This window comes from Somniosus microcephalus, chromosome 11 (genome assembly GCF_052327205.1).
Source record: "Somniosus microcephalus isolate GS21.2 chromosome 11, FLI_Smic_1.0, whole genome shotgun sequence".
Lineage (NCBI taxonomy): Eukaryota > Metazoa > Chordata > Chondrichthyes > Squaliformes > Somniosidae > Somniosus > Somniosus microcephalus.
The window spans coordinates 36,830,446-36,854,303 of NC_140997.1; the positions used below are offsets into that span (position 1 = coordinate 36,830,446).

General features: G+C 45.9%; 1 protein-coding gene and 1 pseudogene across 1 annotated transcript in view; both read right to left on the bottom strand.

Annotated features, from left to right (window-relative positions):
* gsg1l (gsg1-like) overlaps positions 1 to 23,858 on the bottom strand; it is a 316,678-nt gene that overhangs the window by 153,310 nt on the left and 139,510 nt on the right. Inside the window, exon 2 of the mRNA XM_086000482.1 lies at positions 21,918 to 21,965. The gene's annotated coding sequence lies outside the window, so the exon portion shown is untranslated. The remainder of the gene's footprint in view (positions 1 to 21,917; positions 21,966 to 23,858) is intronic.
* LOC147110479 (uncharacterized) overlaps positions 1 to 23,858 on the bottom strand; it is a 193,997-nt pseudogene that overhangs the window by 2,282 nt on the left and 167,857 nt on the right.

Consider the following 23,858-nt stretch of genomic DNA (forward strand, 5'->3'; position numbering starts at 1 on the left):
GTGTGCAGTGGAAAGACCTGCTTAATCTTCCCAGGAAGCAAAACATGTAGCAAATAAATTTCAATACATTTGAATTTCCCGAGAGGCCAACAGCAAAACAGAAGTGATAAAATGTGATTCCATTTTTTGCACTCTGTTTGTAGAGTGGCCCAGGGAGCAAATCAAACACTTGTCATTACAGGAGTGATAATGATTTATTTTTGTCTTAGTCTCTGGTTTTGATTATTCTGTTATACATCAATTGTTGGTCTTTTCAAATGATCAGTTAAAACCTGAGACATTGCCGTACTATTACACATTACATGCCAAAATGCTCAGATAGTTTTACATCTACACACATTCTGGTTTCATTGTTATCTGTTGTGACTGTATTTTAGCTCCCTTTTGCTGAAACCTAGAAATTATTAATAGATAATGAAAGTCAAACAGCAGCAGGTCATCAAAGACTAAAGCTCTTTTAATTTCAGTCATACAGTGATTCGTATCAACTTTATGCAGGTGCTTTTTTTCTGCTAGATCAAAGTTATTCATGATTGAATTTTGATATGTTTCTATCATAACCTTTCCTCTTATAGTCCCATTCGAGAGGATGTCATAGAAAAAGTAGCGAATGATTCAAAATGTTAAATCATCTGTTCCAGGTGAGTTTGTTCATTTATACAAACTGTTCAACCACATTGAACTGGACTTTCTCTGTTTTAATTTTGAATTGCAATTCCTTTCTGGACAGTGCATCAGTCGGCAACAGGGACATTAAATTCTGCTGCATAAATCAGCTTTCCTCTTCTGTCATACCTCAATTAATGTATCAGAATTATTGGTAAGTTCATGGTAAATGAGAACATTATTGATTGCCATGTGGAAGGACATGAGGTCTTCTTGAAATATGGTGGAATTAAGACTCTACACGAAGAAAGAAGCAATCAAGCAAGTTCCAATGCTTCAGTTATACTGTAGTACCAGACTATGACCAATAAGTGCAGTGAGCAGTTTGCAAACACCAATGCATAGAAATTAGATCGATTCCTGCGCTGGAACACATAGGCCCGAGGCTCACTGAATATTGGCCTCTGGCCTCATTTACAGCAAGCTGCAGATGACTAATGCCTGTTCCAAACGCTGGCCCTGGTTGTCTTTTTTGATGCCTATACCAAGATGGTGGGCAGTGACTTCCGGCTCAAAATTACTGCACACGTCCGCCATGTTGAATGCATTGGTGCCCGTTTATGCGTGTAAAATGGGTGTAGCATCATCGAATGTCGAGGCCTAACAACCCCGTTATGTTATAGATGATGTAAATCACTCTCCTGTTGCCATGAGAAAGCTTACATGCATGTGCAGAGCTCCATTCCCGGACAATAAATTTTGAATGTTCCCAGAGTGTGGGAGAAGGAAAGCCCATGTTCTCTGAATATTTTTTTTAAAAGCCTCTGTTTCAGTTTATGAATGGTACAGCAGGTCCAACAAACTGCACTAGAGTTATACTCCATGTTGTATCAAGCCAAAGCAGTGCGCATCTCACCAAAGGCACCTCAAATTGCTGTGTTCTTGGAGCCAGATCAGGACTGGTCTCCGGAGTTATATTGAGAAATCACAGCAATGCAAAAAGTGACACTATGGGTAGAAATTTCATTGCAAATTCAGCTTTGGATATTAGGCACCCCTCCTGCCTGAAATGAATGCTGGCCCCATTAAAATATGTTAAGAGGGGTCCTGTGCTTGAATTATGCCCTTTACAAACTTGGTGCCTGGGAGCCTTTCATCCACGCTTTCTTATACCCGCTCAGAATAACATGGGGACAACACTCGGGAATCTGGCAGAAGCAGCACGATTCCCACGTCTATTAAGGTAAGTCACTAGAAAGTTGTTATTGGCCACTGGGAATTTTTGGAACCATTTCTTTGGCTGTTTTGGCTGGAGTTCAGAGTACAGTTTCTGATGAAAGGTCGTCAACCTGAAACGTTAACTCTGTTTCTCTCTCCACAGATGCTGCCTGATCTGCTGAGTATTTCCAGCACTTTCTGTTTTTATTTCCGAGGACAGAGCAGTTGGACAGCTGACTTCTGGATGCAGCTGCACTGTTTGATTCCATTGGTTACAGGAGGGCCAGAAACAATAGGGTTGTTGCTGGAATTATCACCGAGGCAACAGCAGCAGCAAAGACCCATGGAGGGTCAAACCAGACGGCAAAGGATGCAAGAACCAAGGAGGCGTTGTAACACGTGGGCCTTCCTGAACAGGATGTCGTACCTCAACATATCAGAGGAGCAGTGTGTGAGGAGGCTGTGCTTCAGCAGGCCGGCGGTCACTGGCCTCTGTCACCTGTTGCAGCAGGAATTGGAGCCAAACGCCAAGCACACACAGCTCTGCCTGTTGCTGTGAAGGCAAAGGTGGCTCTCAACTTCTATGCTGCAGGTTCATTCAGGCTGCAACAGATGGCATCAGCAACATCAGTTCATACGGCCATCAAGCAGGTGACAGATGCCCTGTTTGCAAGGAGAGAGCAATATATCCCCTTCCCTACAGAGGTTGCTGATCAGGAGGAGAGAGCTTTCAGATTTGCTTGCATCGCTGGATTTCTCCAGGTACAAGGTTTCATTGACTGCACACACATTGCCCTGCATTCCCCCCATCATGAACCAGCCATATTTCATATTAGGAAGCGTTCCTCTCCTTGAATGTTTGGCTGGAGTGTGACCACAGGCAGTGAATAATGCATATCTGTGCCTGTTATCCTGGCAATAGTCATGATGCCATCATAGTGTGCCAGTCCTCAATCTGCCCTGCTTTTGACCCAGATCCGCCGGGACCACTCTGCTCCCGACCTTATTAAAGTCTTAGTCCAAACATGGACAAAAGAGCTGAATTCCAGAGGTGAGGGGAGAGTGACTGCCCTTGACATCAAGGCAGCATTTGACCGGTTGTGGCATCAAGGAGCCCTAGTACAATTCAAGTCAATGAGGAGCGGGGGGAAAAGTCTCCACTGGCTAGAATCATACCTAGCACAAAAGAAGATGGTTGTGGTTATTGGAGGCCAATCATTTCAGCCCCAGGACATCACTGCAAGAGTTCCTCAGGGCAGTGTCCTAGGCCCAAACATCTTCAGCTGCTTCACCAATGACCTTCCATCCATCATAAGGTCAAAAGTGGGATGTTCGCTGATGATTGCACAGTGTTCAGTTCCATTCGCAACTCCTCAGATAATGAAACAGTCCGAGCCCGCATGCAGCAAGACCTGGACAACATTCAGGCTTGGGCTGATAAGAGCCAAGTAACATTCACGCCACACAAGTGCCAGGCAATGCACATTTCCAACAAGAGAGCGTCTAACCACCTCCCCTTGACTTTTAATGAGATCCTCAACCAAGGATTCCCCAACACTATTTTAGGTAGCCACCTGGGGTGCCTGCAATGCTGCCTTTACCAATATAGCGGCACCAACAACATAGGCACAAATTGGGAGCGGGACATTGCATCTGAAATTAGTCCTTTTTCCCTCTGCTTTTAGATTGGGAAACAAGTGCAACGAGGATCAATTTCTACTCGTAAAATTTTTTTACTTGGTAAAGATAGGCCTTCAACACTGTAGCCTCACGGCACTGCCAATAGCCCCAAACAAGACGGCACCTCACAGCACCGTACATCCTTTTTACCCACCTTTACAGGCAACATCACAGCTACAAGTTAGTAAGGAAGCAATTATTCAGCTTGAGGAGGTAGCTCTGATGAGTCAGAGTTCAGAAGTGAGGTGGATCAATTGGTGGTGGCATTGGAAAATAAACTGATGGACACATGGCTGCCGTCAATTAGCCCTCTCCTGTTGGAAACGCAGGAGTGGCGTTAAACAGGGCAGCTATGTCATGTTGGTATTGCTATTCAGTAGTAAAAGAGATGAAAGTGCTGGTGCTTCAAGCCACCTATTTGCTACATGTGTGGGCAGCACATTGGCTGCTGCTGTAGTTGCTCAATGATGCCAGAAAGGAATCGGACAAAAAATCATACAAGGTTACAACACAAAAGCAGTCCATTAGCCAATCAGTCTACCTGATCTAATTGCATGCTCCTGCCCCTTATTATTCATCCTTTTCATGCAATTGCCAGCTCTGACTACACAACCCATATGTAACATATTAACCTTTGAGCATACATATATACAGAAACAAAATAATACATACAGGAAGCAACCGAATATGGTCCGAGACCATTGTTTTTGTGAAGCAGAAAATTAGGCTGCCCTGACAAATAATTGCATTCTCTCACTACACATTTATCTATATATTATTGTTGAAGTCATAGTCATGAAAATAAATAGCTGTAACAATCGGTTACAGGGTTCTTATCTTTTTAAATAAAGAGAACTGATTAACATTCATCAGTCAAGTTTGAATCATTGAGAATTTCCTGTACAATTAATTTTCAGTTGCCCTGAGTATATAGTCCATCACAAGCTATAAACATACAAAATTGACAACTCTAACTAGACTGCCACAACTTTATTGCAGCTCATTTTTTATAAAATCAATGTTTAAAAATCTTGTCAATGTAATTAATTTGATGTGGATGCTTCGCCCTTTCTATACTAAATATATTGAACAATATGATCTCGGAATTCCACAGTGTTTTCAGCATTTCCAGGGCCTAACATGAAGACCAATTGGGGCAGAAACAGTTTCTGCCAGTTTTCTGTCCGATAAATGATACCCCAAATTCGCGACTGTGATTTAACCCTTCCTGCGATCTACCTGGATCCCGCGATCTATGCACCTGATTTAAATAAATGCAAATGAAAGCTAGTGAATCTGGTTTTAGGACAAGTAATCTAAAGCACACCTGTTGCCATGATCTGGTGGAAGTGAGGAACCTTTGAGTTTCAAGACCGCTGAAAGTTTGAGTACCAATTGCTGTGTTTTTTTATGCTTTGAGCCTGGACAGTGTTGGGCCCACTTCTGATTTCTTGTGGGAGTGTGAAATCACTGGGGTAATTTGTCCCCAAATACAGTGAGAGTTTTAGAAGACTGTGTATGGTATTCCCAAAGGGCATACCTTTGTGTGTTGCTATTATGGAGGACGAGCAGCTGTGGAGGATGGAGGAAAGGAGAGTGGGGCAGATGTTGAGGATAACTCCTTCAAGATATTATCCCCTACAAAGAATATATAGACAACTCAGGTCCTGTGAAGGCCTTAGAGCTGTGTATTAGAAGAGTGCAATTCATCAAAGATTGTGCCAGCTACTACACAAAGATATGCAGCTACGCTTATCTGCCCACACAGATTTGTCTGTAGCTGTGAAAATCATGACCGCACTCAAGCTTTATGGCACCGGGTGATTTCAGACAGCCACAAAGGATCTGTGTAATATAACTCAGGATGCCATCTGGGCATGTATTCGTCAGGTGACTGACATACGTTTCTGCTGAGTTGCGGAATAGATCCGGTTTGGCAGTACATGAAGGCAGAAGTGAGAGAGGGCCATCCAGTTTTATGGGGCCACTGGCTTTCCTAAGGTGCAGCTTACTTTAGATGGCACACATGTTGCTTTGCGAGCTCCCATGGGTCAACCCCTTAACTTTCTCAACACTATGGGCTACCATTTGCTTAATGTCCAGATTGTGTATGATACCATGCAAAGAATCCTTCACATCAATATTGCTGGAAGTTGTCAAACATAGAAACATAGAAACATAGAAGATAGGAGCAGGAGTAGGCCATTCGGCCCTTCGAGCCTGCTCCGCCATTCAACGAGATCATGGCTGATCATCCAAACCCTAGCACCTGGTCCCTACACCAACAGCCATCCCACCCAAGCCCTATCCCCGTAACCCCGTGTATTTAATCCCCCCTAACACTAAGGGCCAATTTTTATCATGGCCAATCAATCTAACCCACACATCTTTGGACTGTGGGAGGAAACCGGAGCACCCAGAGGAAACCCACGCAAACACGGGGAGAATGTGCAAACTCCACACAGACAGTCACCCGAGGCCGGATTTGAACCCGGGTCCCTGGCGCTGTGAGGCAACAGTGCTAACCACTATGCCACCATGCTGCATCCACCAAGATGCATTCAATCTTCGGAATTAGGTCATCCTGAACTTTTCGAGGAAGAAAGTCATGTCAACAGATGGATTGTGGGTGACAAGGCTACCCCATTGCCATGGATAATTACCACTCTCAGAGTTGTCCGAGCAGCAGCAGAGGAGTGCTCTAATGAGGCACATGCCTCTACCAGAGTGATCACCATGAGCTCTTAAAGGGACTTTTATACTGTCTTGACAATTCAGCAGGAACTTTGCAATATGTTCCAGCTTGTGTGTTCCACATAGTTGTAACCTCCTGTGCCTTGCACAACTTTGACATCTAAAAAGGCCTGGACATGGACATTCTTGAGAAGATGGCACTAGCTGCATTGGAGGCAGAAGTACATGGAGGAGAACAGCAAGATCACGGTCACTCAGAGGACTCCTCGGTGATTGCTGCCAGAGGCATCAGAGCACAACTATTAAGTGAAATGTTCTTATCTGTTTAACACAATCTACCTTTATCACCACTGCCTTAATTCCTTTTCCCCACCATCAAATAAATAATACATCCTTCAATCCAATACCTAGCCTACAATAACAAAACACATCAGACCTCTTTGCCCCTACATAACCATGCAACTAACAATCACTTGATTGAATAAGGCTGCATGAAATAAATGCACCCTTTCTGGTAAGACCATAATCTCCATGAATAAGGAGACACAACAGAAGTGTGCATTCTCCTTAAATATAACAAGCTCCAAAGTGAACAGAAGCCAACTTACTCTTTCTTCGGACTGTGATTCCCCTGGGTGGCTTCTATTCTAATGCTTCTCACAGGTGCAACCTGAGGGCCACTATGGTGAGAGGTAGTTGGTTGCTCCTGTGGTATAAGAGGCTCATGGGACGGAGGTGACCATAATTTCTTGGCAGCTTGCTCCTGGGAGGGAGCCGCTGATGGCTTCATCTCTGGACCGTGTATGCAGGCAGCCTGGTACTGCTTCCCAAATGCCGCTGGTGTGGTGCTCTGAAGAAGGAGAAGGTGGATACCTGTCATGTGCTGAAAAGGCACCCTGAGGTAGGCCTATTCCAACCATCACCATTCCACTGAGATCTGGATCTGTGTCTCCACTGACCTACAGCTGGCTGATCTAATGGCAGCTATCAGATCCTGAAAGTACTGAGAGACAGCAGTCTGCATCCCAGACCCAGGCTCTGGAAGCCACTATGCAGGGTGCTGTCTAATTTGTCCCGTACTACCACTAGAACTGCAGTCTGTGCTTCCGTGGAGGAAGAGGCACCGACTCGTCCTGGGCTGCTTCTTAGGTAGGGGTCTACTCCAGATTACAAAGAAGCTACCATATGCTCCATTGATGTTTCCAAGAAGCAAAAGCTTCCCTGATGTTGCTGTAAATGAGAGCTGTGGACTTTAGAGTCACACCTATCAATTGCCGCACACCTTGGAGACTGACCTCAGTGTCTGCATGTAAATATTCTTGAACATCCTTTTTTCAGGTGATTATCTATAAATTTTGGGTCCCACGACTCTGTAGCTATGGGTAATCTTCTCTGGGAAGGTGGCACAACCTTGCTCCTCAGGTTTCTTTGTGCTGTGTGAAGCATCCTTACTAACACTTTAATTCCTCCTGGGTGGAAATATCTGAGATAGCATGAGAGAGTGAAAAATCAAGTGATGCAGTGGGTAAGTTAGAGAAGGTGGTGACAAAGGAAGTTAGTGTCCCCTCTTATCCAAAGTGCAGTGTGAAGGGTTTTAAGTGCAGCTCTTCATTTTATAGGGTGAAGAGAGTGTTGGTGCCTAGGGTGCCTTTGTAAGGAATTGGAGAGTGGCTGGCGTGTTACCTTGCCTACGCTGGGCAAGCCACTAATGCGTTTGCAGTACTGGTCTGCAGTTCTGCTAGCTCCCTCCACATGGCATGGGATACGTTGTTTTGGGGCTTCCTCCCACGAAGACCCACCAGTCTCTCCTTCCTTTGCTGAATCTCTTTGAGGAGGATTTGGAGCTCAGTCTGACTGAAGTTGGGAGCTCTTCTTTTGTGGTAGTTTACTATGCCCTTCTCACTTCTTTGGCTGTCTGGTCTAGATACGCCAGTGGAAGACAGAGTTGAAAATTGGGACAAAATCACATATAGCATAATAGAATCATAGAATCATACAGTACAGAAGGAGGCCATTCGTCCAATCATGTCTTCGCTGGCTCTTTGAAAGAGCTATCCAATTAGTCCCACTGATCTGCTCTTTCTCCATAATAATTGAAACTTATAAAATTCTGACCGGACTGGACAGACTAGATACAGGAAGGATGTTCCCGATGGTCGGGGAGTCCAGAACCAGGGGTCACAGTTTAAGGATAAGGGGTAAGCCATTTAGGACAGAAATGAGGAGGAATTTCTTCACCCAGAGAGTGGTGAACCTGTGGAATTCTCTACCACAGAAGGCAGTGGAGGCCAATTCATTAAATATATTCAAGAAGGAGTTGGATATATTTCTTAAGGCTAAAGGGATCAAGGGGTATGGGGAGAAAGCAGGGACCGGGTACTGAATTTGGATGATCAGCCACGATCGCATTGAATGGCGGAGCAGGCTCAAGGGGCCGAATGGCCTACTCCTGCTCCTAGCTTCTATGTTTCTATGTAATGCAATTTCTTTTGCCTTCAAGTTTATGTCCAATTCTCTTTTGAATGTTACTATTGAATCTGCTTTCATCACGCTTTCAGGCAGTGCATTCCAGATCATAACAACTCGCTGCGTAAATACACTTCTACTCATCACCCCTCTGGCTCTTTTGCCAATTACCATAAATCTCTTTACTGACCCTCCTGCCAGTGGAAACTGTAATGTATGTACCTTTAAGGGGGGAACTATCTTTTACAGCTCATGTATACTGCAGTACCGGCAGTGACCACACCTGTATATAGCACTGAGTAGTAATCTGTACAGATCAGTTGCAGTGGGAGCCACGTTGAGTAAACACCTGTTGTACCGTTCTCCGCAGTCTGTGTCTTATTATACACAGACACAACATTGGCGACAAGGCAAGTTCGAACCTACCTGCAACTCTGCATCACCTCCCGGGGATTCGTTCCTGGAGATCAGTGGATTGGAGGTCAAGGCCAGAGACTCGGGCGTCGACCACGGGCAACCGCCCAGTCATCCAGCAGAGACTCGAGAATTGCGGGGGAGGCTGTCGAGAGCCAGGCTTGGCTTTCCAGTCGAGGTGGTCCAGCGAAACGGGCTGGCAACAGGTAGTGCGCAGACCCTTCCCGGACAGCGGCGGGCTAGAGCCCGACCGAGCGGCACAGCAAAGGGCCGAGCAACGTCGACGGGGGAGAGAGAGAAAGAGGGCAGAGCGCACAGGGTGCAGCCGGTGTTCAGGGGCCGAGCAGCGTCGGAGAGAGGGAGAGAGAGACGCGCAGAAACCCGCGAGGCGCCGCCATTGCCACGAGGACCGCCGAGAGCGGCGTTGGCAGCAGCGCAGGAGAAGCGCGCGAAACCTACAGGGCGCCGCCATTGCCACGAGAACCGCCAGGAGCGGTGTTGGCAGCAGCGGGGGAGGAAGGAAAACGCGGGAGATGCCATTTTAAGCCATTGGGAGACGCCATTTTAAACCACACCCAAAATGCCGAAGAGTGGCAGTATCACCGCATTTGACAATGAAGTTGAAGATTGGACTACATATGTCGAACGAATAGAGGTGTACTGCAAGGCAAATGAGGTGTCAGATGACAAGAAAGCGTCGGTATTGTTAAATTTAATGGGTGCAAAGACGTATGGTTTATTACGAAATCTAGTAACCCCAACGAAGCCAATGGAAAAGAGTTTTGAAGACATAGTAACGATACTAAAGGAACATTTAAACCCCACACCGCTGCTGATAGCAGAAAGATTCAAGTTTCACAAACGGAACCAGCATAAGGATGAAAGCAATGCTGATTATTTAACAGAACTGCGCAAACTATCGAAACACTGCCAGTTTGGAGTGGGACTGGCAGATATCTTAAGGGACAAGTTTGAATGTGGGCTTCAAAGTGAAGGAACCCAGAAACGGCTTTTATCTGAAAAGGACCTTACGCTGGAAAAGGCTTTCAGCATTGCGGTATCATATGAAGCAGCAGCACGGGGCACTGCAGAGATACAACAGAGACCGCAAGAATATGGCACAAATGAAATGTCATATGGAACAGAGAAGTGCTATCGCTGCGGCAGAACAACACATGACCAGAATGATTGCAGGTTCAAAGACAAGGTGTGCAGACAGTGTGGAAAAGTAGGACACATAGCACGCGTCTGCAGGTCGGGAAAGAAAACCAGCAATAAGTAACCGACCAAAGGAAAGTACAAGAAGGTACATAAGATAACGGAGAATAGTTCAGATGAACAAAAGAGTGATAACGACTCCGAAAGCAGGGAACTGAGTTGTCTGAAACTACATAATGTGATCACAACGGAGGATCACTGAACCATTTGGGTCACTCTCAAGATAGCAGGAGTCCAGGTAAAGATGGAATGGGACACAGGATCAGCCCTAACAGTCATAAACCGACGGGACTACGAGCGGCTATTCTCACACATACCCTTGAGAGACACAAAAATTATTTTGAAGACGTAAACGGGGCAAAAAGTCTACCCCAAAGGAAAAATAAGGGTGACTGTTATATATAACGGTAAGGAAACACCAACACTAGACCTGTATGTATTGCAAGATAGAGGACCACCATTACTGGGACGTGAATGGATCCGGAAAATACAACTGGATTGGCATTCCATACAGGCACTGACTGTGGCTGACAAAAAGGATGACGACATCACACCTGGGCGACTGTCAAAGATCCTAACTGATGCGAAAGAAGTGTTCCAGCAAGGACTCGGAACACTAAAAGGCATGAGAGCGATGATTAAAATTGAAGATAACGCAAGTCCAAAATTTTTTAAGGCCAGACCAGTACCTTATGCGATCCGCCCAGCCGTCGAAGCAGAGCTGGAGAATCTGGAACGTTCAGGTGTACTGTCCAAGGTAGACTGGAGCGAGTGGGCTACACCCCTCGTCCCTGGAATGAAAAAGTCGTTGAGCAGCACGCCTGGGGAACCAAGGAAGGTTCGCATCTGTGGGGACTTTAAGGTAACAGTGAGCCCGGTCCTTCACACCGTACAATATCCACTTCCGCGGATTGAAGATATTTTCGCTTCGCTATCTGGAGGGAAACGCTTCACTAAGATTGATCTGACCCAGCGTATCTGCAAATGGAGGTAGAAGAAGCATCAAAAAATACCTCACAATCAACACCCATAAAGGTCTCTACCAATACAACCGGCTGGTATTCGGGGTAGCATCAGCTCCGGCTATTTGGCAGAGGGCAATGGAACAAGTCCTGCAAGGGATCCCAGGGACCCAGTGTTATTTGGATGACATCCTGGTCACGGGCGAAAATGACAGTGATCACCTTGCCAACCTGGAGCAGGTGCTCACTAGATTGCAGGAATATGGGCTCCGAGCTAACCGCCCCAAATGCGAGTTTTTTAGAAAACAGATCTCGTATTGTGGCCACGTTATTGATGAAGAGGGGTTACATAAGTCCCCAGAGAAGATTGAGGCAGTAGTCAAGGCTCCAGCACCGGAAAATGTGTCACAAATGAGGTCGTTCCTCGGGCTGGTAAACTACTACCATAAGTTCTTGCCAAATTTGTCTACAATACTACACCCAATGAACACCCTACTGCAAACTGGGGTGCCATGGAAGTGGAGTGACGAATGTAGATGAGCTTTCCAGAAGAGCAAAACACTAATCACATCAAAAGAGGTATTGGCCCATTACAACCCGGCATTACCAATTCGGTTGGCATGTGATGCGTCACCCTACGGCATTGGAGCGGTGCTGTCGCACAAATTCTCGGTCGGCTCAGAGAGGCCAATAGCCTTTGCGTCACGATCACTAACCTCAGCCGAACGTAACTACGCCCAGATTGACAGGGAGGCCCTCAGCCGAGTGTGGGGAGTGAAAAAGTTCAATCACTATCTGCACGGGCAGAAATTCACCTTGCTGACTGATCACCAGCCTCTTGTCTCCATTTTTAATCTGAAGAAGGGCGTTCCGGTGATGAATGCGTAACGACTACAAAGATGGTCACTTTTTCTAGGGGCGCACCACTATGAGATTGAATATAAGGGCACGAAACAGCATGGAAATGCTGATGGGCTATCACGCCTGCCACTGCCTACTGCGGAGGAAGCACCAGCAGTGGATCCTGTCGAAATATTCCATTCGACTATAGTTGAATACCTACCGGTAACTAACGCTTGTGTCGAAAAGGAAACCCGAAATGACCCGACGCTGTCTCAGGTATATGATTTGACGGTGAAGGGATGGCCAGCACATGGCGACTCACTGTTGCCAGCATTATCGACAAGGAGAGAACAGCTGTCAGTGTGCCGGGGGACCTTGATGTGTGGATCCCGAGTGGTAATTCCACCCAAGTTAAGGGATAGAGTGCTCAATGAGCTTCATGAGGGTCATCTGGGAGGGGTAAAAATGAAAAGCCTAGCCAGGGCTTATGTGTGGTGGCAGGTGTAGTGTATGTACCCATCTACCTTTAAGGGAACTATTGAATGTAACCGTTCACCTTTAAGAGAACTACTTTAGGTGTGGCACTATTTGTTTGGCTTCTGTATACTGTAATACCGATAGTGACCACACCAGTATATAAGTGTTGTGGCAGGATTGCTGGGGCAGATTCGCCCTGACCTTCGAATAGTAAAGACCTGTTTGTTTGTTACTCCTGAAGTGTGTGTCGTTATTAACCGTACAACCCACAGACTTTACAGTGGCGACGAGTCTGATCGTACCCTGCGGCAAGACTACCAAAGCAACGAAGAGCGTCGAAGAGAGGCAACCGCCTTCGTCGTGCTGCTGAAAGAAAACACGAGGCTGCAGCAGGAGGAAGGAGGAAGACTTTAGCAATAAAAGCTTCCATCTGAAACAGGCACTGACTACCCTTCTACCACGGTGCAGAGTGAGCCGATCAGCTGGAAACAAGGCGGCCGCGGAGACTGTGAGTAGGGGAAAGTGTAGAGAATATCCGGAGGATAAGGGCTGTGCACTCGGCCACGGTCGAGGGGGAACGGAGCCGGTCAGAAAGTCGGGTCCAACGGCGTCGTGAGACAGTCGGACCTCGATCGGCGGGAAAAGCCGGGCAGCGACCGCAGCCACGAAGCGCTGAGACTGGGAGTAGGCGCGGGAAGAGAAACCCAGCTGCAGCCGGGGAGGGAAACACCGGTCTGCGAGAGGGCTGGGAGGCGAACAGGAACCGTGCGGGTGGGAGAGAGAGACAGAGCCGAGCAAGGGGAGAGAGACTGCGCGAGAGCCAGTCCAGCGGCTGAGCTGTTCTCCACCAACGGGGTACCCAGAGCCGGTAGAACCGAACGTGCGGGAGAGGGAGAGACAGAGCCGAGCAAGGGGAGAGAGACTGTGCGAGAGCCAGTCCAGCGGCTGAGCTGTTCTCCACCAACGGGGTACCCAGAGCCGGTAGAACCGAACGTGCGGGAGAGGGAGAGACAGAGCCGAGCAAGGGGAGAGAGACTGTGCGAGAGCCAGTCCAGCGGCTGAACTGTTCTCCACCAACGGGGTACCCAGGGCCGGTAGAACCGAACGTGCGGGAGAGAGAGCGACAGAGCCGGGTACGGAGAGAGAGACTGCGCGAGAGCCAGTCCAGCGGCTGAACTGTCCTCCGTTAACGGGGTGTACCCAGCGCCGGTAGAGCCGTGCGGGCGGGAGGAAAAGACAGAGCCGAGTAAGGGGAGCTGTGCGAGAGCCAGCCCAGCGGCTGAACCTGTCCGCTGTGAGGAAAGCGTACCCCCTCCACCAGGAAGAAACGCGGGAAGCCGCCATTAGGCGGAGGAGACGACAGAAGCGGGAAACCGCCATTGAAGTGGGCGGGGAGAGAAAGGAAGATCGGGAAACCGCCATTTTCGCGGGAAAACCGCCATCTTAACTGACATACCGCCATTGAAGTGGGCGGGGAGAGAAGGAAAGAGCGGGAAACCGCCGATTTCGCGGGAAAACCGCCATCTTAGAAATAAACAAATAAATAAGAATACTTAAAGAAATACCGGTGCTGCTCCCAAGGGAAGAAAGATGCCTAAGCGAGGGAATATTAACGACTTTAATTCTGAAATAGAAGACTGGGCCACGTACGTGGAACGCATAGAGATCTATTGCGAAGCCAACAAAATAGAGGAAGACGACAAGGCGATAACATTGCTAAACTCGATGGGGGCAAAAACATACGGGCTCTTGAAGCATCTAATAGCACCAGATAAACCAGCGGATCAGACCTTCGAAGAGGTTGTGGCTGTGCTGAAGGACCACTTGAACCCCACACCGTTGATGCTGGCTGAACGATTCAAATTCTACGCAAGAACGCAGAGGAAAGACGAAAGCAATGCGGAATACTTGGTCGAACTGCGTAGGCTAGCGAAATACTGCCAGTTCGGAGGGAATCTGACAGAAGCACTGCGGGACAAGTTCGTATGCGGATTGTCCAAAGAAGGGACGCAGAAGCGACTACTGGAAGAGAACGACCTCACACTGGACAGGGCTGTCCTTATAGCTGCATCGCACGAAGCCGCAGCGAAAGGAACGGCAGAAATGCAACTAAAGGCGACGGCACTCGGGGTGGACCAAATTACTTCAAGCACAACAAAATGCCACCGTTGTGGGAAGACAACGCATGACCAGAATCAATGCTGGTTTAAGAACCAAGAGTGTAGGAAATGTGGCAAACTGGGTCACATCGCGAAGGTATGCCGGTCAGGGAAGAAGACCAACAATCAAAGGAAGCCACCACAAGAAAAGTACAACAAGGTACACAAGGTGGCTGAGAAGAGTTCAGACGAACAGAATTCAGACTCAGACCCAAACAACCAGGAGCTGGGTAGTCTGAGAATCCACAATGTGGGTAAAGAAACGGATCTACAAACCATCTGGGTCATACTAAAAATAGCTGGAGTCCAAGTAAGGATGGAGCTGGACACTGGATCAGCTCTATCAGTCATCAACCGAAGGGACTACCACCGGCTATTCTCTCACATACCTTTAAGAAATACCAAGTTCGTATTACAGACATACACGGGGCATAACGTATACCCCATGGGGAAAATAAGAGTCAAGGTGAGAGATAGGGGTAAAGAACACCCAAGAATGAACTTGTACGTATTACCTGAAGGAGGACCACCACTTCTAGGACGGGAGTGGATTAAGAAAATAGATATGGAATGGCACTACCTAAAAGCCATAATGAGGGAGGACTCGGTGCAAGCTATCAGCTCAGATTCTGAAATGGATGACGATAAGACCAATTCAAATATGGAAGACAAGGCTAAAAGGGACTTGCCGACGATGGGGAAGGAAACGAAGACATGCAGAAGGACTTATGTTACCAAGAAGAATAAAGCTGCAGAGCAGAACTCCAGGTTGACAGAGAATTCTGAGCCTGTTCAAGCAAAGGATTCATCCACGACGGAAGAACACCGAGTTCGGACTCAAACTTATTTCAAAGTACGACAACAATTAGAACAGTTGAGTGACCGTCTCGTACAAGAGATGAAAAATATGGAAAAGTTCTGGGACACCGAATGGGAGAACCTGGAAAGACAACAGAGACAGCTAGCTCAAGCAGAGAGCGACCATAGAGCCATCGTGGCCAAATACCAATCACATTCCCCTGATGCTGTTCAGGAACTAGAATATTTACAGAACGAACCAAAGGAAGAGGAATCTTCAGGAAGCCAGGATTTTATCCCAGTTCATCTCTACGACTCGTTGCAAGCAGAGTGTAACAAGTTGAAAGAACAGTATGAACAGGCCCAGACTACAATCCTGGAAGGGGTTAACTCGGCAACCTCCGAAAAGCTAGTTTTAGTGAAAGCATCTGAACAGCTAAAGGTTGAACATGAGCGAGAATTACAAAGGCTGCAGGAAATGTTTGATGAGCTCCAGGCCAAGACAGACTCATCGGTAGAGATTCCATCCATCGATGAAAAATTAGAGGTGGAAGACATAGCAGAACATGAAATTCAAGATGTCCAAGAACTCATTAAATTATTGAAGGCAACCCAGGACAAATATGAGGCGGCAATGGCCGAGGTTCAACAACTTGAAGAACATATTCAACTAGGAATCCGGGCAGTGGAAGGAAAGGCAACTGGAAGGATCACAGAGACTGTAGGAATGGCGCCTGGACAGGAGTAAGAGAACATCAAGGCGCAACTTCTTCGAGCGCTTAAAACCAAAGTACCGGAGGAAAGGAAGGTGAAAACATTGGAGGGAAAGGTGGATGAAATGGAGAAGACTCTAATCCACAGTGTCCCCGTAGAAGAGTTAACGGCCAGCCAACTCTTGCACACGCTGAGGGACAAGACTCCAAAATGGGAACACGAGTTTCAGGGTTCAAAGGGAAAGAATTCGGAGCTTCCAAAAGTCACGGAGATAGCTGAGGTGGCAACACAGCTTTTACAAGGATGCCAAAAGTACGCTGAATTGCGTCAAGGGGAACAGAAGGGGGTGGAAACAGATACTCCAGTAGAAGGATTAAATAGCCTGACAACGAAATCCCCGATGGAAGGGAAGGTATTGAACTCACAAATGAGGCCAGTAGTGAAGGAATGGCAGACATCCCTGGAAGAGCGGAATGAATATGAATGTTTGAAGAAGTCTTTTCAAGAAAGATGGTTAGGGAAGGAACCACCGTCGGCTAACGTCCAGATGGATAAGAAGGAAGTAGAAGGGCCTCTCACTGGCCTAACTCAGGACGACCCCGAATATTACCATGACCTGTTGAGTGACACTGAATATTACGAGGATCTGGTCTGCTCAGTTTGTGATGAAAACTCCCAAAGTGCTGAAATCCGGATGAAGCACTTAAGGTCTAAGGAACATAGAGAGTTGGTGGCGCTACAGCTGGCAGCCAAGAAAGGAGCTCCGAGAGTGTCAAAAAGGCAGAAAAGAAAAAGAAGAAGCAGAAGATAATAACTGTCTAAAATATTAGCACTTCTACCATCTCAGGCGGGACACTACGAAAGGAACTAAATTAGTTGGAAAACTGGAAAATATCAAGACAGCCAGTTGGTTGTAAAAGTCCGCACTGCTGGTTCAACAGGACGAAAGTTCAAGCTGTTACGTCAAGAAAAAGGCTATGGAGGAGTCACGCTAGCCATGTGAACCGGCTACACCAAAGAGATGTTGTTCGGAACGAGTCAAGATCAGAGACTGAATCTATGAACTGTTTCCGCAGAGACTGAACCTGTGAACTGTTCCCACCGAGATTATATCTGTAAATTGTTTTATATGACATTGACTCCACCGAGATTATATCTGTAATTTGTTTTATAGGAAGTTGAAGATATGTATGTTTAACGGGGACTCTAAGTAATAAGCTAAAAAGGGAGGATTGTAGTGTATGTACCCGTCTACCTTTAAGGGAACTATTGAATGTAACCGTTCACCTTTAAGAGAACTACTTTAGGTGTGGCACTATTTGTTTGGCTTCTGTATACTGTAATACCGATAGTGACCACACCAGTATATAAGTGTTGTGGCAGGATTGCTGGGGCAGATTCGCCCTGACCTTCGAATAGTAAAGACCTGTTTGTTTGTTACTCCTGAAGTCTGTGTCATTATTAACCGTACAACCCACAGACTTTACAGCAGGGAATCGATAAACAAATCGAAGACCTGACCAAGAGCTGCTCAGGATGCCAGAAAGTCCAAAATGCACCACCACAGGCCCCTCTACACCCATGGAAGTGGCCCTCATCTCCATGGCAACGGGTGCATATTGATTTTGCTGGTCCATTCATGGACTCAATGTTATTAATCGCCGTGGATGCGCACTCGAAATGGCCTGAGGTCATCAAAATGTCCTCCACCACCACGGAGAAAACTATTGCAGTCCTACGGACCACTTTTGCCAGGAATGGCTTGCCAGAACAGATTTGCTCCGAGAACGGACCACAGTTTGTGTCCAAAGAGTTCCGGAGGTTCTTGAAAAAGAATGGGGTAAGGCATTACACATCTGCCCCGTATCATCCAGCCACAAATGGATTGGCTGAGAGGTTCGTACAAACCTTTAAGAAGGCAATAAAGGCTATGTACAATGACAACATTCCACTGCAGCACAAGCTGGACAATTTCCTGTTCGCCGACCGGAATGTGACACATGCAGTCACCAACCAGGCCCCAGCCATGATGTTCTTTAACCGAAGGTTCAGATCTCGCCTGGATTTGCTCAGACCAAACGTACGAAGAGATGTTGAGAGTAAGCAATTCCAGCACATCCATGAGAAGCCAACAAGGAGCTTCAATGTAGGGCAACCAGTCTTGGCCCGCGACTACCGAACAGAAAAATGGCAGCCAGGAACGATATGCACACGGCAGGGCCCACTAATGTACACAGTGGAGAGCATCGTGAGACGCCATGCTGACCAGATCCTAGAGTCACAGGAAAAGTCAACCCCATGCCTCGCCCATACGTACCTGGTGATGAACCCGACGTACAGGTCGCATCTACCCCAGAAACAGTAGCATCGGAAGCGGATGAACCAACCGACGACAGGGGGCCAGAATCGCCTCCGCACCAAGAGCAAGACACTCGGGAAAGGCGCTATCCAGAATATATAAATAGACTATTTTCAGCTAATGTTGCATGTTAAAAGTGTTAATTGTAATTAGTTTGATATTTAATTGTTAAATGAGTGTTATGGTACTGTTAATCTAAAAGGGGAGGAATTGCAATGTATATACCTTTAAGGGGAACTATCTTTTACACCTCATGTATACTGCAGTACCATGATTATTATACACAGACACAACAGAAACACTTTCTCCCTAATTACTCTATCTAAATCCTTCATGATTTTGATCACCTCTATCAAATCTCCCCTTAACTTACTCTAAGGTGAACAATCCCAGCTTCTCTAGTCTCTCATCCCTGGTACCATTCTAATAAATCTCTTCTGCACCCTCTTCAATGTCTTCACATCCTTCTGACATTGTGGTGCCCAGAATTAGGCACAATACTCCAGCTGAGGCCTAACCAGTGATTTATAAAGCTTTAGCATAACTTCCTTGCTTTTGTACTTTATGCCTCTATTTATAAAGCAAAGGATCCTGTCTGCTTTTTTAACAGCCTTATCAACTTGTCCTGCCACTTTCAAAGAATTATGTACATAAACCCCCAGGTCTCTCTGTTCTTGCATCAGCTTTAAAATTGTACCATTAGTTTATAAAGCTTTGCCTCATTCTTCCTTCCAAAATGCAACACTTTATACTTCTCTGAATTATACTTCATTTGCCATGTGCCTGCCCATTTCACCAGTCTGTCTATGTCCTGCTGAAGTCTGTTACTATCCTCCTTATTGTTTACTACATTTCCGAGTTTTGTGTCATCTCCAAACTTTGAAATTACTTTATACCCAAGTGTAGGTCATTAACATATATCAAAAAGAGCAGCGGTCGTAATACCAATTCCTGGGGGACACCATTGTACACTTCCCTCCAGTCTGAAAAACAACCATTCACCACTACTCTCTGCCTTCTGTCTCTTAGCCAATTTCGTATCCATGCTGCCACTGCCCCTTTAACCTCATGGGCTTCAATTTTGCTAACAAGTCTATTATGTGGTACTTTATCAAACGGCTTTTATATCTGTTATGTGGTACTTCATTAAAAATAGGCCATTAGATGCAGCTACTTGACAGTCAACTCACTGAGCCAAGCACGTTTCTACTTCCCTACTGTTCCCTTACCCTGCTTCTGCTAACTTCAGCCAGACTTCACTTTTTAAAGGCTGCACTCTAATTTCCAAGCACCCCAGCACATTACTCCTGTTTGATATGGGATTTATAATAGAAAACCACTAGGAACAGAGGGCCAAGAGACCATTCTACCCCTCGAGCCTGTTCCGCCATTCAGTTAGCCCATGCCTGATCTGTAGCTCGACCCCATTTACCCACCTTCGAATAATATCCCTTGATACTCACTTAATCTGTCTATATCCCTTTGTACCTTTCTGCTCCCATCTGAACTACTTGCCGCGACCTCTTCCCAACCTAGTGTTGTCTGCAAACTTGGATATAGAACTCTCTATTCCTTCTTCTATGTCATTGAAAAATGAGGAAAAGATGAGGCCCCAGTACAGATTCCTGGGGAACACCACTTGTCATATTCCACCAATCAGAGTACATATATTTTATTCTCTCTATCTCCTACCTCTCAATTAATTTCCTGCCCATGTCACAAGGTTGCCTTCGGGCGCTTTCATATTTGCCATCTAATGGATATCTGAGTGAGCTGACCAGGCAAATTATGGCAGAGTATCAGCGGGTGCAGGTCCCAATTCATTGCTGTAAATCCGGTATCATGTGAAATTTGAAGGCCTATATAAACTTTAGTACTGAAAGTGTTGAACAGCACCAAAACAGATTAAACCTACCACCATTTCCTTTTTTTTGTGTCAAAACTGCTTTACTAAGAAGAACCCAGATAGATGTACCTGCAGAGAAGGTCACTCTGGACAGCTTTCAGATGTTTCCAGGGCAGGACCAGGCCCCTCATGCCCTCCTAAATGATTACTTTAGATGCACCCCTAGTAGTGCATGTACCCACTATTGCCATGTTAATTATTGAACCTCCTCCTGACCCTGTGAACTTTGGTGGGGTCTCAGGTGAACCCATTTGGATATTTAAGGTGGGATGCACCTCCGTGGATTTTCGACATACCTTTGGTGATCCTATGCTGTTTCCTTTGAGGGCCAGGAAAGTGGGACCTCTCAACATAGGAAGTCACCACTCCCCACCCCGGTCCTGCCCCCTTACACCAAATGGTCATGTTTGGGTGTGCAAAGACTCTGCCCCCATAAGGCAGTTTGGGAATTCCCACGCTATGCCATGACCCAGCCTAAATTGCAGCCCTTCTGGTGGACTTCTACTAACGTTTAGGCAGGAGTATCCTTGAAGGCTCCTGGACATTTGGCTCGATAGCCTTTTTAATAATTCACCTTTGGAAAGCTGGACCTTTTTTTTGCTTAGTCTTTGACATAAATCGTGCCATTTATGCAGAAAGGACTTATGAAATATACTGGGCGGCCTGCTGGTGGCGTTGTCCAGGGAGAGTATAAATACTCGGGCACGGGCCCAGCTTGCTCAGGGACATTTTGTAAACAGGAACTAGTGAAGGATAACTAGACTTCCATGTTGTGAAACAGTTGATTAAAACCTTGTTTAATACTCTGACCAAGTGCCTAGTAGTTTTCTTACGTCAGTCTTCATTTCATAAAATTCTTGAAATGACCACACCAAAGCTTGTACATCAAAACCAGAGAGGTGGTTTCCCTAGTGGACTGCAGAGTTTGTATCATAAATGATATGATCTTTGATTTCTATATACAAAAAACTGAATGAACAGAATGTTCTTGCACATTTCAATGAGGTTCTTTGGCTCTGAAATTAAACGGTGGGATTCCAGTGTATGAACATTCAATGTGTTCGACTGAAATTGCTCTCTCCACTTAACTCATAAAAGAAAATGTTACTGCCTCCACTAAAAAGGCAGAAAGAACAATTCCAGTAAAATGTGTTAAATGTTTATATGGTAATATCTCAAAGGGTAATTTCAGGTACTAAATCTTGGTCACTGACAATTCAGTTCCAAGTACTCCAGGCTTTACTTGTTGCATGTTGTTAGTTCCATACACAGTATTGTTCAATATTGTTGAATATGTAGAGATGTGTGAAACATTAAACATCTTTAAATCCAGTTAATTTCTAGCTTCAATCAAAAGGTTAGGCCAATTAATATGGAATTCTCTGTTCTGTTTTGTTACTCACTTCTCTCAGATGCAGGAGCCAGATCAATAAAATTCCGGCACTTTTCACCTAAAACAAAAAAAAGCTAGAATTATTTCATTTACATTGACTTTAATAAAATCTAAGCATAGACTCTCACCATCTTAAATATCTAACGAGGCCAACTTCCTTGACCTTTGCCCAGGGAATGCCCAAACCTCGGGAAATAAATAGAAATATATAGAAGTTACAACACAGAAAGAGGCTATTTGCCCAACTAGTCCGCATCAGTATTCACCTTCCATCCAAGCAAATAGTTCTAAGGTCAGAAGAAGGAAACGTTATGCAGGGGTCTTTGTCCCTTTTACGTAACCCTGGGATTTCGGGAGCATCCTTGGGGAAGCAGAATTTGTATATGTCTCATACTGTGCAAATGAAGTGGGGGAAGGAGGTTGTCTGAGGGCTGCAGAGTAGCTGCAAACATTCTTGGTGCCCATGACTCTAAGGCAGGGCCAGGGCAATAAGCCCGATAAAGTTTTAAAAAAGCAAAATTACAGCCACCCACTATTGAACATACTGGGTTGAAATTCCAGAAGTACTGTTTTGCCTTGACCCTGTTCCAAATGCTAGGTATGAGCTATTTTGAATATTAGGAGGGGACACTTATTGCTACTAATAGCGTCACTGGGGCACTCACCCTACGGATTCAGCAGAAACGCACAGTGGCCAATCCCCGGGGGTTGGCTGGGGGAGGCAACAGGTCCATGTATCCACATCAACCAATTTCAAGTGAGTGCTGCTCTGCCAACTTGTTGTTGATATCCCAACGGCGATCAGTTTCTCTTGAATTGATTGCCAGTTGCAGATGTCATTGTAGGGCCCACTTACTGCAAGCTGCACTATTGTTGGAACTAGCAAGATTTCTGGGGGAAACCAGCCGCCTGCCTCCAACAATTACAACACAATGGAGGAGACAGAGCAGCTACACCCAAACCCGTTGGAATTTCTCATGGCCGTCCAAAGCGGCGGAAACCTGGTGGAAATGGGTTCTGACTCAAATTCCTGCCCCTCTGCTCCCACTGTGATGTAAATATGCCCTTCAAATCCCAGAAATTATAGGGCTATTTAATTTAGAAGGCTCAAGCAAATACAGAAATGTGGTTGTACATCTCTAACATTTTCAGAAAATTATTGTTTTGGTCAGCCAAATGTCTGACTCATGCAGAATCCCATCACTATACTTAACAGTCTCCAAACCAAACTACTGAGAAATCCACATGGGTACAATTTTTAGCTTGCTCAATATGGAATGAATGCTCTGTTCTCTTATAGCACATCCCACCTAAATTCAGAGAGCTTTGGTACAGGTTAGTAAATTCATAGGATTACGGACCATCAATTGTGTGTTGCTGTTTAACCAGCTAAAACCGCACAGCTTAGCAGCAAACTTCCTGCTGTCTGTCTAGTCAGGAGCACCCTACGCATTTGGATGTTGGTTTGCAGGATTATCTGGAGCTGAGTAGGAAGAATCCTAGCTCCCAGTCTACCCCTCCAGGAGCCAAGGTCAATCATTAACCATGTCACAGAGTACTATGATGCTCCCTGACTCAGGTATCACAACATCGCATCTGGCATAGAGGTCTGAAACGGTTCCAATTTTTTAATCACCAGGTGTGTCATTTAGGAAATATTAACAAGTGATCGATATGACTTAACACAAGTTCCAAAGTACTAAAACCGATTAAAAGAGAAAAGAAAGACTTGCATTTATATAGCGCCTTTCACGACCACCGGATGCACCAAAGCACTTTACAGAGGTACTTTTTGGAGTGTAGTCACTGTTGTAATGTAGGAAACGCGGCAGCCAATTTGCACACAGCAAGCTCCCACAAACAGCAATACAATAATGACCAGATAATCTGTTTTTTTAATGATGTTGATTGAGGAATAAATATTGGCAAGGACACCGGGGATAACTCCCCT